The sequence below is a fragment of the Phragmites australis genome, chromosome 10 (genome assembly GCF_958298935.1).
Source record: "Phragmites australis chromosome 10, lpPhrAust1.1, whole genome shotgun sequence".
In the NCBI taxonomy this organism is placed as follows: domain Eukaryota; kingdom Viridiplantae; phylum Streptophyta; class Magnoliopsida; order Poales; family Poaceae; genus Phragmites; species Phragmites australis.
Genome location: NC_084930.1, coordinates 26,825,838 through 26,841,893, shown reverse-complemented (window position 1 = coordinate 26,841,893; position 16,056 = coordinate 26,825,838). Strand labels below are relative to the sequence as shown.

Here is a 16,056-nt window from a genome sequence, read left to right as displayed (position 1 = left end):
GGTTAGGAGTTGAGGGATTTTGTCTCCTCCTAGTTCGCTTTTGTTGTAAATTGTTGAAATCAGTTGCATGCTTAATACTTGTAAAGTAAATGTTTATTACTCGCTCTTTATTAAGCTATGTTGTGATGTACCTGTTGGAAGGCATGTGTTCCGATTCTTGGGCACAAAACACGTGCCGGGACTGCCAGAGCAGTATTTTGATTAATCGTCGAGGTTGTGATTATGTTAATGATCTACCTGATGATTAGTTCGAATACTGTTTGATCGGGTCCTCACATATGCCAGGATCAAGTTTTCATACATGCAGTAACTTCATAAGTGATAACATAACAGTGTCATTAAATAACAATAATATTCAGTACAAAAGGACCTGGAGGTCTTAAAGAAAACATTAAGATAACATCCAGTGGCAGCAGGTCTTCCATCCATCCACAGGCGTTATTTGGGGGAGTGCTAGCCTATGACATAGTCTTCAGATCGACATCTTCCTTCGCCTAGAGCTCGGCTCCATCGGTCGGGATATCCTCGAAATCCTCACCTTCTGAGCAGCATCAAGAGGTTGGGAGAAGGCAAGCGTGAGTACATAGAGTACTCAGCAAGTGTGGAAAAATATGACATGTAGGCTTAAGACAAGGAAAAGCTTGACTCAGGCTGACTGCAACTATGCCAATCTAATCTAGAACTCAAAAGACATAGCAACCTATTTACTATGTGTGATGACACCAACATTAAAGGGACAACTCATTGGATTCCATCCGACTACCAGACTCACCAGACATCCCATATCCGACTATCAACTCATCGGGGTTCCACCACCCGACTACCCAAAACCAACCATCCAAGATCCCCATTAATTATGAATAAGTCCAATCCCGCTCTTGACCGTGAGTACAGCTGATTGATTAGTTTTATACTTTGCAGAGTTTGCACACTTTACCCACGAGTCGTGATTCCCGTTTTGCTTTACACTTCTGAGGTGTAAAGCCAGGGTCTCACTAGAAGGTATTTACAAAGTGCCTTCAAATCCATATGCACCCACTAAGGTTTCACCGCTAACAGGGATTCCATCCACTACAGAGGCCCCCTCTTGTGCCACTCAATTATCCATTAGTGCGTACAGAATAAGGAGAACATCTAATTAATTAGCAGGCCGTACCCATATAAGCCTCGCGGGGGCCGTGGAGAACGAGGTAGAGGATCTCGGGGAGGTCCCTGACGTAGCCTGTGACGCCCGTTTGATTTTTCTGTGGCCCAGTCTGTCTCCACGAGCAGCACAGCTCGGCCTAACCCACTTCGCCCTCTCTCTCGTCAACAGCTTGGGCCCTCCTATCATCCCCTTCCCTCCGCTTCGCTCGCGCCGTGCGCCCACGACCTCACAACCACCAGCTCTCGCGTCTATTTAGCCGCCCCCCCCCCGCTCTCCCGTTCTCACCCAACACCACCGCTCCTCACCTTTGCCGAGCGCCATTACTGGCGAGGAGCTCCACCATCACCGACTGCTGCGTCCGAGCCTTTCCCGGTGCGTCTAAGGCCGCCATCATCACCATGGGACCTCAAGGAGTGTGTCCCACCCTTCGGCTTCGCTCCTCCACTGCTGAAAGCACCTTCCCATCGAGCTCCAATCTCCGTTGCCGCAGCTCTCCGTCGCCAGCCACCTCCGAGCTTTGTCTAGCTGTCACGAGCCCTCGGTAAGCATCTTCGTGCGCCTCTCTTTGTTTTTCACCGCTCATCGTAGGTCCTAGTGCTCCGTAGCACTTTCTCGCATGTCGTCGGCGACGCTCCGACGAAATTCGCGGTGGCAGCGCCGCTTTTCTGTCCCCACCAGCCGCCAAACCCCCCTTTCACCCTCGGTTGTCCGATCGTAGATGAGCGGTCACGATTAAACTAGCTCATACTCATTCACAAACTAGTAAGATCGCGTCACGTGTCACACAATCCCTGTCAGCACTCATGGTCCATGTCAACGCCACGTGTCTTCCACGTGTCGGCCACGTTACCCACCAGAGCCTGGTCAGCTTGGTAATGCAATAATTAGGATTTTTCAATTCAAAAATAAATCCTTAAATCTCTGAAATTATGTTACATTTAGACCCCCAAACTTTTCTTTTTTCATAAAAGACCTTTTTAGTCCTTATAATTTTACTTTTAGCCCCCTATAGTTTTATTTAATTGCATATTGGTCTCTAAAATTTTACAAATAAGTCCCTGGAACTTTCTGTTTCTATAATTTAGCCCTTATTCTTTTTCAAAAAGGCCCACAAAGCTTTAAGCCCTTATAACGTTTTTGTTATAGCTCCGTTTTAGGCGATTCTTGCGCTCACGCGACTGTAGCAGTGAATAATATCTGTTAGTAGGCTTTCCATAGTGCTTTGCTTCTGTTTAGTATACTATTCTTAGATGTTTGTGCTTACTTGTTTCTGGTGTGTGCGATTGCAATCGGAGACAAGCAGTACATGAGCTTGTAGGACCGAATCTTTGAAGAGTTTGAGAAACCCGCTGTTGAAGGGAAGTGTCCTTGATCAAATTAATTCAATTGTAGGAAAGTGTGACTTTTACTTTCTAATTGCATGCTTTTGTCAATATGAATCCCATGTTTAGGGTTTATTAGTACTTTCCATGATTATGCTTGTCGTCGGTGTTGTAGTTGGGTGTCAAGGGTACAAATGCTTAGTTGTGTTGTCAAGTCGGATAGGATAAATGTTAATTTGATTAATGGTCTATGCAATATGAACCAGTTTGGGTAATCTTTTGTAGTAACATGGAACATAGGGATCTAGGTAGGTTGGTTTGGTTGGTATGGTTGCTGTGTGCGCAATGGGCGATATGCAAGTACCTGCTTTAGATTCGAAGGACTGGTTCATGGACATGTAACTTGGCATAATAGCGCAACCATGAGGCTTATATGGTACGGCCTGGCCGATTAATTAGATGTCCTTCTTATTCTGTACGCACCATTGGACGGTTAAGTGGCACAAGATGGGGCCTCTACAGTGGATGGAATCCCTGTTAGCGGTGAAATCTTAGTGGGTGTTTATGGATTTGAAGATACCTTGTAAAGGCCTTGTAGTGATCTCTCGGTGCACACCTCGGAAGTGTGTAAGGTACCGACGGGTACTGGCAAAAGAGTTGATCTCGACTCGTGGGGAAAGTGTGGAGACTCTGTAGAGTATAAAACTGATCGATCGACCGTGCTCACAGTCAAGAGCGGACTTGGACTTCTTTATGATTAGTGGGGATCTTAGATGGCTGGTTTTGGGTAGTCGGACGGTGGTACCCCGATGAGTTGGTAGCCGGATATGGGATATCTAGTGAATCTGGTAATCGGATAGAATTCGATGAACTGTTCCTTTAATGTTGGTGTCATCACACATAGTAATAGGATTGCTAAGTCATTTTTGAGTCATAGATTAGGATGACATAGATGCAATAAACCTGAGTCAAGCCTTTCTTGCTTTAAGCCTTCATGTCATATTTCCCCACACCTGCTGAGTACTCCATGTATTCACGTTTTCTTTCTCCCAACCTCATGATGCTGCTTAGAAGATGATGATTTTGAGGACATCTCGGCCGATGGAACTGTGTTCTAAGTGAAGGAAGGTTTCGACCGGAAGGCCATGTTCTAGGATGGTGCTCCCTCGGACAACGCCTGTGGATGGATGGTAGATCTGCTACCGCTGGAAGTTATCTTAGTATTTTCTTTAAGACCTACGAGTCATTTTATAATGAATCTTATCGTTATGTAATGATACTGTTATGTTATCACTTATGAAGTCACCGCATGTATGAAACTTGATCATACCATACATGTGGAATGCATCTGATTTGTTCTTTTGAAATCGGGTGTGACGCAGTCGAACCTGACGAAGTTGGCAGCGAGGGTCCAGGGGTGGCGCGCATGCATCCATAGCGTGGCGGCGTAGAAGCGTCCATGTCGGCCTTTCTGAGGCCACGCACGCCGCGGAGGTGGCAGGGGTCGTCGAACGACGCGTAGGCGAAGGCCCGCCCAGACCGCGGGGGCACCTCCTTCTTCGTCGCCCGTCCCGACGAAGGTGAGCCGTCGTCCATGGAGGAGTCTGAGGAGGACTCGGCATCAGAGTCAGAGTCGGAGTCGGAGTCGAAGTCGGGGAATGACTTGCGGGCTGGCTTTGGCTTGGGATCTGCGGTGATGTTGGTGTTGATGGCGATGGGAGGTTCGAGCAGGGTGGAGGCCAGCGGTGCCATGGCAGCGGCAGAGGGGAGCCAGGGAGATCAGAAACACACTTGAGAATTATGGGGGAGAGGTCGAGCAAGGGGGCTTCGCAGCGAGCAAGTACCGCCCGCAAGCAAATTCTATAGATGTGAACTTATCTATATCATTAATCTTGTGATTCAATGTCATTGAAAATGAGAAGAGGAAGAGGAGAGAAAGAAAGTAGACACATATTATCATAGAGAAGATGATCTTTCATAGGATATGGTTATATAGAATTTGCTTCTTGCGTGGAAGCATCCAACCGACTTCAATTTGTATATGGGATTTTCTGTGGTTGATGTTTCCAAATTTTTCCTTCCAAATAGAATTTGGAAAATACCATCGCAAGCATCACCTAAGCTGAAAAATAACATCGATATTTCTATAACATGTGATCTCAAGTCCATATGTCATCTTCACATCTGATGATATTTTTAATATAGACATCTTTATAATGATATTCACATAATTTTTCCTTCTAAATATACCTCTGGAATCTCAAAGGAAAATTTGGAAAATGTACCAGGCCCATATGTTGGAATTTCCTAGAGAAAATTCATTAAATTTCCAATTTTGAGGTTTTTCTATTCTCTGGAAATTAATTGGGAACTATAGCAGAGACATAAGAGATGGCCCACCTGTCATTGAGAATGAGGAAGGAGGGCAGAGAATAAGTAGACTCGTTCACAGCGTTGTGCGTCGTGGGCGGAGTTCGTTCCGATCGTCACGGCCTCGACGCCCATAAGACCAAGTCTTGATCCTTTCCCAACAGACGGGTTCCCATCTGATTACTTGAAATAGACCGAAGGGCATTTTTTATGATATTATCTCTCCATCTCAAAGTGCTTTTTTCCCTGGTCACCTCATATTGGACAGTATTTCGATAGCTTATGAGATGACTCAATTTTATGCGCAATAAAAGGAAGGGAGGAGTTTGTTATGCTGTCTATAAAATTAGATGAGTAAGGCATATGAAAGAGTGGGAGCGGTCTTTTTTGAGAGATATGATGATGTAAATGGGTTTTCATACACAATGGATGGATCTTATTATGAAGTGTGTGACAACGGTATCATATAAAATTAAAGTGAGTGGTGTTAGATCTCTCACAAAGCTTCTGTCTGGAAAGAGGGCTTCATGAGGGTGATCCGTTGTCGCTGTACTTATTTCTCTTGTGTAAATGAAGTGGAGGGCAAAGGAAGAATTGCAGGAATTAAAATTTATTTGAGTGCTCACAATATCTCTTACCTTCTTTTTACCGATGATTTATTGATTTTGATTCGTGCAAATCGGGAGGATGTTGCGCAGCTACATAGTATTCTTGATATGTATGAGATGTACTCAGGTCAGGTGATAAACAAAAACAAATCAGTCGTGTCTTTAGTGCAAATATAAGGTCCGATCAGATGAGAGATGTTTGCCAAGTGCTACAAATAAATAGAGAAACACAAAATGAAAGATATTTAGGGCTACCTGTTTTTGTGGGTAAATCAAGGACAAAGACATTTGCATATCTTAAAGATAGAGTTTGGAATAGAATACATGGGTGGAAGAAAAAATTATTGTCACGCACGGGAAAGTAGATCATGATCAAGATTGTGGCTCAAGCCATCCTGACCTTCGCTATGGGTTATTTTGATATCACAATAACAATGTGTGATTGGATAAGTACGATGATGTATAGATATTGGTGGAGCCAACAAGACAAAAAAAAAATAAGATGCATTGGTTGAGTTGGGAAATTTAATTAAACCAAAGCGTATGGGTGATTTGGGCTTCCGAGATATCCATGGTTTTAACATGGTGGCTGTCGGTGTATCAGGAACCGGGGGTCCCCGAATCCCGAGGCCAGGTCAGCCACCCGTCACATGGCGCCATCCCGCGGAGTCTCTCCCGCAAGGTGAGAAAAGATCAAGTCCCGGGAGAGGGCGCTCGGGGCCGCAGTTGGTGGCCTCCGAGTACCCCAGTTCCCCGATGATCCACGAAATCTAAGTACCAAGAAGAAAGTGCTCGGGAAGATGTACGGTGACCCCCGAGCACCCTAGTCCCCCGACGACCAGGAGAGCTAAGCACCGGAAGAAACGTGCCCGGGGCCGCCGGCGGTGACCCTTGGGCACCCAAGTATCCCGAGGACCCACCGAAGGAAGTTCCGGGAGAGAGTGCTCGGGGCTGCGTGCAGCAGCCCCCGAGCACTCGGATCCCCGAGGATCCGTACAAGTGTGCCCGGGAGAGAGTGCTCGGGGGTACTGTTCACCTCCCCGAGCACTCGGTTCCCCGAGGACAAGAAAGGGCATTCTCGAGAGAGAGTGCTCGGGGAGATGAACAGTACCCCGAGCTCTCGGTACCCCGACGACCCAGAAAGCCCCCTGGCAGAGGCCCCCGAGGGGCCCACCGATGAGGTGTCAGCCGGTCAAAGGCCAAAGAGCGTGCGTGGCCTGTCACCTCCAACTGCTCCCGCCGCGCTCAGCGTCAGTTCCTGCCACGTTCTGGCAGAGAGGCGTGGGGTTATTAATTGCACGGGTCCCGTCCCGTGCCATCCGGCCCGTCTCAGGATAACGACGTGAGGGCCGAGGCGTTCCGTCTGCCGCGCTGCTGTGGCAGGGGAACAAGACAGGGCGAGCACGCCCGGCCGCTCTGCGGCTGCCCGGTGGGCCCTCTCCACGGCGCCCGTTGCCAGGCCATTTATGGTGACGGATGACCGGGCGTGTGCCGCATTCTCCACCCCCAGTCACTTCGCCTAAAGGAAATGATGACGCCCTTTCCATTTATGGTGTCTCGGAACTCGTGCCCCTCCCTCCCGTTCGAGGCACGTTGCTGCCGGTGGGTATTTAAAGCAGCCGGCGGCATAGAAGGAAACATCCGGAAAATGTATGGAAAAAAGAGAGGACGCACAAGCCTAGACAAGAACACAGCACAAGAGAAACACGGCCGAGAAGTGAGCAGCACGAGATAGGCCGAAGAACAAAGACCCCCAGGCTCTAGGATAGACCAACATTCTTGTAACCAGCAACATCCTTGAGGGACTTCCTCAGGGCATTTATAGTATTCATACAGGAGTAGGGTGTTACGCCCCCGTGCGGCCCAAACCTGTCTAAATTCCGATGCATTTACTTCTTTTCGCACTAGTTCATTCCACCACCACCGGCAGTTGCATTCACTCCTATTTATTTCTCTGACGAACATACTCAGGATCATCCCCCGGCCGAATCTCTAAAAAGGGGTCTCTCGAGATCCCTGCGACTGGAGTTAATCCTCCGACAGTGGCAATGTTGGCTAAGCAAGGTTGGCGATTACTAACAAACCCAGACTCGTTATGTGCTCGTATCCTCAAAGCAAAATATTTTCTGGACACAAGTATTTTAAAAGGAAGACCTAAAACATTGGATGTCTTATACATAGCGTAGTATTTTGAATGGGGTTGATCTGTTAAAGGAAGGAAATGTTTAGCGTGTTGGAAACAGACACAACTACATAACTAATCATAATTGTCAGCTCATTAGTGTCGGTTCGATCAAAACCGATACTGATAAGATATCATTACCGGTTCGTTGCAAAATTAGACATCCACCCATCCATTCAGATAAAAATCGACACTAATAACTAATATCATTATCAATTCGTATTATGAACGGGCACTAATACTATTAGTGCCGGTTCGTAATACGAACGATTATGAACTGACAATGATACTACTCCCATACCCGAAGTTTCATTTCAATACCGTTTTGACTCATCAATCTCTGTGTCCGTCGGCTCTCTCTCCCTTATCTCTTTGCACTGGCATCCGGCTCTCTCTCTCTCTCTCTCTCGGTCTCCCCACCATAGCCAACCCTGCATCTCTCCCACCCCCGCCATAGCCGGCCATCCCCTTCTCCCTACCACTGTCAGCCAACTCCCCTCGCCCCTTCTCCCTCCCAGGCGGATGGATCCAAGTGAGGTGGCGGAGGGATCCCAGCTGAGCGATGGCCGAGCAGTGATCGAGCCACCGCATTATCTTGTGTATGTGGTGGCGGCCTTCGAGCTGCCGTATTATCATGTTTTGCAGGTATGCCCAGCAGTGACCGGAGGCACTGGCGACAGGAGCGGCATCTGAGCCTTTTTTTTATTTGCTGAAAATGGTAATCATATCGGGTGATCAACCGGTATTGATAGTATACGACTATAAGTGCCGAGTAAAGAGTTCCAGTTAAAAAACAGATAGTAAAGCTATTTTTCAATCAGTATATGACTTTTTTTTAAGTAGCGGGAGAAAGTTTAAACATATGGGCTGATCCTTGGTTGCCGAGAGATTGGACTAGAACTGTCACTCCTCGGGGCATAAATATTTTGATGCAAGTGTCAGAGTTAATTAATCCAGCGACTGGAAGTTGGGATCATGAGCTAGAGAATGACATTTTTTGGGAGGAGGATGCTAAACTTATTTTGGCACTGTCCGTACATGAAGACATGGATGATATTCTTGCATGGCACTTCGAGACAAGTGGCGTGTTTACTGTAAAATCTGCGTATAAAGTATTTTATGAGAATGACAGAAGAGAGAGGATAAGAGACACAACTACGTCTTTGGTAGGAAATCAAGAAACGGAGAGTTTGTGGAGCACCGTGCGGAAATTGGGCATACCAAACCAGCCCTATGTGAAAAAAAATTCAAAAGTAACAGATTATAATTATTATGGGTGATGAGTACTATATCTGTTATCATGAACACATCACTGATGATTAGTTATAATGGGTAAATATCCATCACCAATAAGATTATTGGTAACGGATTAAAACTGATCCATCACTCATTAAGATCATAAGTAACGGGTTATAACTGTAACACTTCACTTATTGTAAGTCATAAGTGAGTTGTGACCCATCACTTATGACTGTTTTATATTTTTCGTGTTTTTTATAGAAAAAAGTAAAAAAAAAAAATTCACTCGAGCCATCCCAACACATACCTATCACCACTGCCCACGGGTCACTTTTATTTTTTCAGCACTATTTTCAGTCTTTGCGTCAAGCGGAAATCGAACCCGCCACCTCCCCTCGTGCGCGCGTTACCACCATAGCTATCGCGTGTTTATGATAGACATCGGATATTTTATCCTTTTACCTTCTCAGTCGGAAGGTCATAAGTGACGAGTCGAAGTTTGTTCATCTATTATAGTTTGTGAAATATACTATTATATAGAATCTGGAATTAGAACTTTACGCATATTACCAACAGAAGCAAGGAAACAAATAGTTTTTTTTGGTTTTTTAGTCAATGAAGCTCGGCCATCATATCATGATGGGATGGTGCTCATCTTTCTTCTTCCTCTCACTCACAGCGAGCACTCTTCTTCTCCACTGCGACAAATGCGCTCATTACTGCTCACCTCCGCTCCACTCTCCTTCACCCGTCTTCGAAAGTGTCGCTGGATTCGCTGCCGTTGACCACTGCCGCACTAATCTAACTTTATCGGGGTTGTCATCGTGATGCCCCTGGACCGACACTATCCATCCCTATCGCCTCCCCTCCCCGCCCTTGCGTTTGCCATCACTACCGGGCCACCCTGCTGCCATGCAACTTCCCTCTAACTTGCGAAAATCCTAATCTAAGCGCACTCGCTTGTTACCAAGCCACACGTGACTCCGACGGCCCACAGGAGCCCACTCGAGACGGCACATAGGAGTCAACTAGTGTTCTAGTAACTTTTTTCGGTATTTTTTTACCAAAAACTTTTCCACGTTAACTTTTTTCCAAAAAAATTCTCGATAACTTTTTGAAAAGTTAAAAAAACAGATGCAGAGGGAAAAAACTTTCAAAAAAGAAAAGAAAGGGGCTATCGGGAAGGGGCGCGGGTTCGTGTCTCCTCTAACTTGCAATCGATTGAAACACGCCCTGATTCCAGCACTGAAATCTTGGAGGCGCGCTTTTATAAACTTCAAATCAAAATCTCTAGGTAATAACACAAAATTACTCAACTGCTGCGCGTGTTAACCACGGAATTAGTAAGTAACTGGGCCGGCCATTGTGGAATTGGAAGGGATGGCTACTTGCCAAATCGCTGCCCTGTGGTCTCATGTGCATCTGAGCCCTCGACCTGCTACGTCAGTTCAACCAACGGTGCGATTCCAACGACTCGAGGGCACGCTGTACGCCGCAAGAAAGGGGGGGGGGGGGGGGGGGCGGCAGCAACCCCTCCGCCGTGCTACGTGCTAGCTATATACTTCGCGATGCCGTGAGATCAGTTCAGATCCAAAAATCCATCGCCATTGGTTCCCAATCCCCTTCCTCCGCAGATTAGTCGTCGTTGATTCCGCCATGGCTGTCCTCTTGCTCGGCCCTCTCGTCATCCGCGATGCTTGCCCGTCGCTCGATGCCACTGCCGCCGAGGCCCCTTCCTCGACCTCCTCGACACCGCCGAGGTAGCCGCCAACTCCAGGCCGTGCAGGGCGTGCACCGAGAACAACTCCGCCACCTACGCCAACTACGGCAACCCCTGCCTTGACTTGTTCTTCCAGGTGGTCCCCGACAAGCCGCCCCAGTGCGTGCGCCACCTCCTCGATGCCGCATGGGCCCACGACCCCCTCACCGCGCTCAAGCTCGTCTGCAACCTCCGCGACGTGCGCGGCACTGGCAAGTCCGACAGGGGGGGCTTTTACGCCGCCGCGCTCTGGATGCACAACCACCACCACAGGACGCTCGCTTGCAACGTCCCCGCGCTCGCATAGTTCGGCTACCTTAAGGGCTTCCCCGAGCTGCTCTACCACCTCATCCACGGCGCCGACGCGCGCAAGGTCACCAAGGGCAAGGCAGACGCTGAGAAGACGAGACGCAAGCTCGCCAAGTACAAGTTTTGCAACGTCCAACTGGTCGGCCGGAAGCGTGGCTATGCCCGTAGCTCCACGCCTGCACCTCCTGCGGTGGTCCCAACCAAACCCACGCTCGTCGACTTCGTCACCGCTATGCTCTCCACCAAGTCCAAGCGAATCAGCAAGCCGGGAGCCGTGGTCCCCGTGGCGGCCATGGAGACAGAGGAGGAGGAACCTCATGATCAGGCCATGGAAGTCGGGGAGCCAAAACCCGAGGCCATGGAGCCCAAACCCGAAGCTATGGAGGTAGATCAGAAGGGGTGGTGGCAGCGGATTCTAAGTAGAAGAAGGAGATCCCCATCAGCAAGAAGGCGAGGAAGGGTGGCCAAGCTCGCCGTGTAGTCGCTGGAGACGTACTACCACTACTACGGTGATCGCGCCTACCGCTTCCTCTTCAACAGCATCGCCCATTTCTTCGCCGACATCCTCGCCTCCGACTTTGAGCAGCTCGCCCCCGGCGGCAGGCGGAGGAAGATCGGGCTCACCGCCAAGTGGTATCCCACTCCGGGCTCGTCGTTCGACAGGACGACGCTGCTCTGCGAGGCCATTGCCTGTCGCCTCTTCCCGCACGACTCCAACCATGTCGGACCCCTCCTTTAGGGTCATCTCGTGTAGCTCATACCAGTCTCTGGATCAGTAGCTAGTACGCACGAATTCCAACAGAAATAGACATCACAGACATACATTGATTAAATACGATAATAGGATACAATACAGAGTTCATTACAATAGAGGTGCGAAGGCATAAATTAATAAACCCTCACAGCACAACAGAAACACGTAAAAGCGACCCACGCCCTATAGGCAGCTTGAGTGCAGATGAAACCAGCTTCTCTAATCTTCATCTTCTCTTTTGACAAAGTTAGCATCTGGATCATCTGGGTCTACAATTAGCAAGTGTGAGTACATAAGGTATTCAGCAAGTCCTACCTCAAGGGGGAATATTAGATGCTTATGGGTAGATCAAGGATAAGGCTGTAGAGTCTTTTAGGTTTTGCGGAAAGCTAGTTTTGTTGATGCAAGGTTCATTTTGCAAAGACTAATTTTAATAGAACACTTCCGAAGAAAACACGTAAGTTGAGCTTATGGGGGTTGATGGCCCTAGGGGAGATACATCCGTCCCACCAGTTCCCATAAGTCTTATACCGACGGACACACAGTCTAGGAGGCTTAGGGCACAAAGCTAAAACCCTTCTTTTCGAAAACACAGGCACATAGCCCACTCACACACCAAGGAGATACTCACGCCGAAAAGCTAATCATTGTGATTAAACCATAGCATGTCCTTGACCGAGGACACGGCTATCCGGATAGGTTTAACACTCTGCAAAGGTTGTACATTTTACCCACAAGATATGCACAGGCTCACACCTTAGCAACTGGTGAAGCTATCATAACGAGACGCAACGATCTCACAACGAAGTCACAATATCCACCCATGGGGCACTAAGATACTAGGGGCCTTAGAAGATTCACGGGAAGGACCATTTAGCAATCCCAAGGCTTGATATAGCCTCAACAATATCACCAGCCGGACCTTGGGCTACACACCACCCAAGTCTTCTCCTAGTCCTTATTGCCACTACCAGCCTCCGGGTGGGTACCGTACTAAGTCAGAGGGGTTAGGTCAAGTCCTGCCCATTCAGGTCATGTGGTTGCACGAGTGGATACTAGGTGAGATGTCACAGCGAACCGGTCCTTATACGACCGAGGCAAGAGTCTTCCAGCAAGAACACCACAAAGGCGAACCTTGCTCCAAGGTAGTTCCCACCTTTGTGGGGTACCTTACTCACCCTCGTCAACACTACTCTAGAGTTTTTCCAAGAACACAAGTTTTACACGCACACGCACCAAGCACACATCATTTCTCATTTTTGAAAAGCATGATTAACATATGTAAGTAATCTAGTTCTTTCTTTTGAGTAAAGCAATCCTAAGCATACTAGTAAACAAGCATTCATCCAAACAATCATTATAGTCGATGTTGGGAACCTTCTAGGGTTTCAATGGAATAAAGGTAACAATGACAAGGCATGGGATAAACAAGCTAGGTCATAACTATTCTAGCATTTCTCTAAAATCACAACTATTAATTTAATCATGCATACTCCTATTGTTTGAAACAACGACTCTACGGGTTGTATTTAAAAACATAGGATCAACATGATCAACGGTTGTAGGACTTGTCTTCATTGAAGTCCTCATCTACTCCTTCAAATTTCGGGTCATCGGGGTCTTCCTCGAATGCTTCTTCCTCTAATAATCGCAACAACGACAAAGGCGCACACGATCAATCAAAAGATTAAAACAAGGACTAAATAATTTACAAAAATTATGAAATTAATATGATTGGGTAGATCTCGAATTTAGATGAATATCGGTGGAAGAATCGTTGAAAATGGAGTCAGGACGGAGGAGAAACGGGCTTCGGAAGTTTTGCTGGGAGAGAAATTCAGAAAAAAGGAAAAGGGAGGAATATTCCCAGAATATTCTGCTGAGTCGGCTTGGGGTTGGGCTCGGCTCGGCGGCTCGGCTCGGTTTCTGAAGATGGCTCGACTCGGTTTCACAGCTCAGCGGCTCGGCTCAATGTATACGGCTCGGCTCGGTTTCAGCAGCTCGGCTCGGACCCACCTGTCAGCCGCAGGAGAGAGGGGGATAAAAAGGGAGAGAAGAGAGAGGAGGGGAGTTGGCTGGGCATCCCGATGGGAGAACGAGGGGAGGGGCGAGGGGAGGCTGGCGGTGGGGCCTCGCCGGCCGGATCCGGCTGGCGGGCGGCCGAGGCGGTGGCCCAGCGACAGGAAGGCGGCGATCGGCAGCAGGGAGGCCCAGGTACGCCCAAGGGGAGGGAAAAGAGAGAGGGAGAGAGAGAAGAGGGCCGGAGGGGCTCACCGGCGGTGGCCTGCTCAGAGGGAGGCGGCGGAGTGCTCGGAGTGCTCGGAGGGAGAGAGAGAGAGAGAGGGGATGTGAGGAAAGGAATGGGGGGAGTCTTGTACTGTTCATCTTCTTATATAGATTGGTGATCGGGCGGGCGCGGGGGGCGAGGCGGCACGGGGCGTGAGGTCTGTTGGTGCGGCGATGCGACGGCAGGTGTGGCACGGTGCAGCGCGGCAGGCGACGGGGCAGGCAGCAGGGTCACGGGGAGGGAACGAAAGAGACAGAAGAGAGAGGAAGAAGAGAGATAAGGAGAGAGGAATGGGGAGAAAGGGAAAAATTAGGGATTTGACAAACCCCGACTACGCTGACCTGTCAGAGGAGCACTACGCCTACCGTGTGCTCCACCGTCTTCGTCGCGAGGTGCTGGTGCCGCTCCGCAAGGTCCTTGAGCTCCCCGAGGTGTACATGAGCGCACAGCGATGGTCCGAGCTGCCCTACACCCGCGTGGCCTCGGTGGCCATGACGCGCTACAAGGCCCTGTTCAAGAAGCACGACGAGTCGCGCTTCGGCAAGTACCTCGAAGACGTCGAGGCGGGAAAGGCCAAGATCGCGGCGGGCGCGCTCCTGCCTCTCGAGATCACCGCCGCAGCCTACCGCGGCGAGGAGGACGACGTGTCCGAGCTGCAGTGGCGCCGCATGGTGGAGGACCTACGCAAGAAGGGCTCGCTGAGCAACTGCATCGCCGTCTGCGACGTGTCCGGGAGCATGAGCTGGATGGGCGGCATGCCGATGCAGGTGTGCATTGCGCTGGGCTTGCTCATCTCGGAGCTCAGCGAGCAGCCGTGGGCGGGCAGGACGATCACGTTCAGCGGAAAGCCCGAGATCCACCTGATCAATGGCAACACCCTCCGAGACAAGCTGAGTTTCGTTCGGCACATGGATTGGGGCGGGAACACCAACTTCCAGGCTGTGTTTGACCACATTCTCGGAACGGCGATCGACGCTCGGCTTGCGCCGGAGAAGATGATAAAGACCCTCTTCGTGTACAGCGACATGGAGTTCGACCAGGCGTCGGAGCATCCGTGGGAGACCGACTACAAGGCCATCTGCCGCAAGTTCAGGGACGCCGGCAACGGTGACGTGGTGCCGCAGATCGTGTTCTGGAACCTGCGGTACTCGCGCTCCACGCCGGTGACGTCGACGCAGCTAGGAGTCGCGATGGTGAGCGGCTTCTCCAATAACTTGGTGAAGCTGTTCTTGGAGAACGACGGCGTGGTGAACCCGGAGGCTGTGATGGCAGCAGCGATCGCCGGTGAGGTGTACCAGAAGCTTGCCGTGTTTGATAGATCGATGCTTGTCGCGGGTGGCAGCAGTCTGAATTCTTCGCTCCACCGTCCTTTGCCTTTGTTGCTCTGTAAAACTGATATGCACCACGAGCGTTTCGTTCTGCACAGCTTTCAGAGCCTCTGGTCCCCCTTTCTTGAATAAGGTGCAGACTTGCTGCTTGATAGAAAACAATTTCTTTGCTCGTGGAGGTATGAGATAATCTAGTTCTCATACAGGCTTGCTTGTTAGGGAAAAACTGTGCAAACATGGTATCTGCTATTGGCACTAGGTTTCTTCTGCTCAGCAAATTACTTGGCAAGAACAAGGCACTTCCGTTAATATGGTGCGCTGAACTCAAGTTCATTACATAACGAGAAACCAATCAAAGAAACCAAGTAAATTTTAATGAAGAACCAGCTGAATGCATCGACCAATAAATCTGAAGTATACTCTGCAAGGATTGTACTGCAGCTAAACATTTAGCCAATTCTAGTTCCGGATTCTAAAGTGTGTTCGGTTCACATTCACCACCATTCTGCCAAGCCAAATTTTGGTTGTACATAGGAAACTTGGTCTTGGTCTTCATCGGGTTTGAAGCCAAATTTTAGCCACGCCTAGTAAAAAAATTAGAGGACCAAATGAAAAGTATCAGTGACCTTTTAAAAAGGATGAATTAGGATATTTAAAACTAATCGGTATAAATATATATATAAATTTTTATTTAAATGTGCTCTAGATTTATCTAATATGTCTGCTCCACCGTTCAAAAGTTTGCAATATA

General features: G+C 48.8%; 1 pseudogene; it reads left to right on the top strand.

Moving 5' to 3' along the window:
• The first annotated feature begins 8,151 nt into the window (after positions 1-8,151).
• LOC133930195 (uncharacterized) lies at positions 8,152-15,939 on the top strand (annotated as a pseudogene).
• Positions 15,940-16,056: the final 117 nt, after the last annotated feature.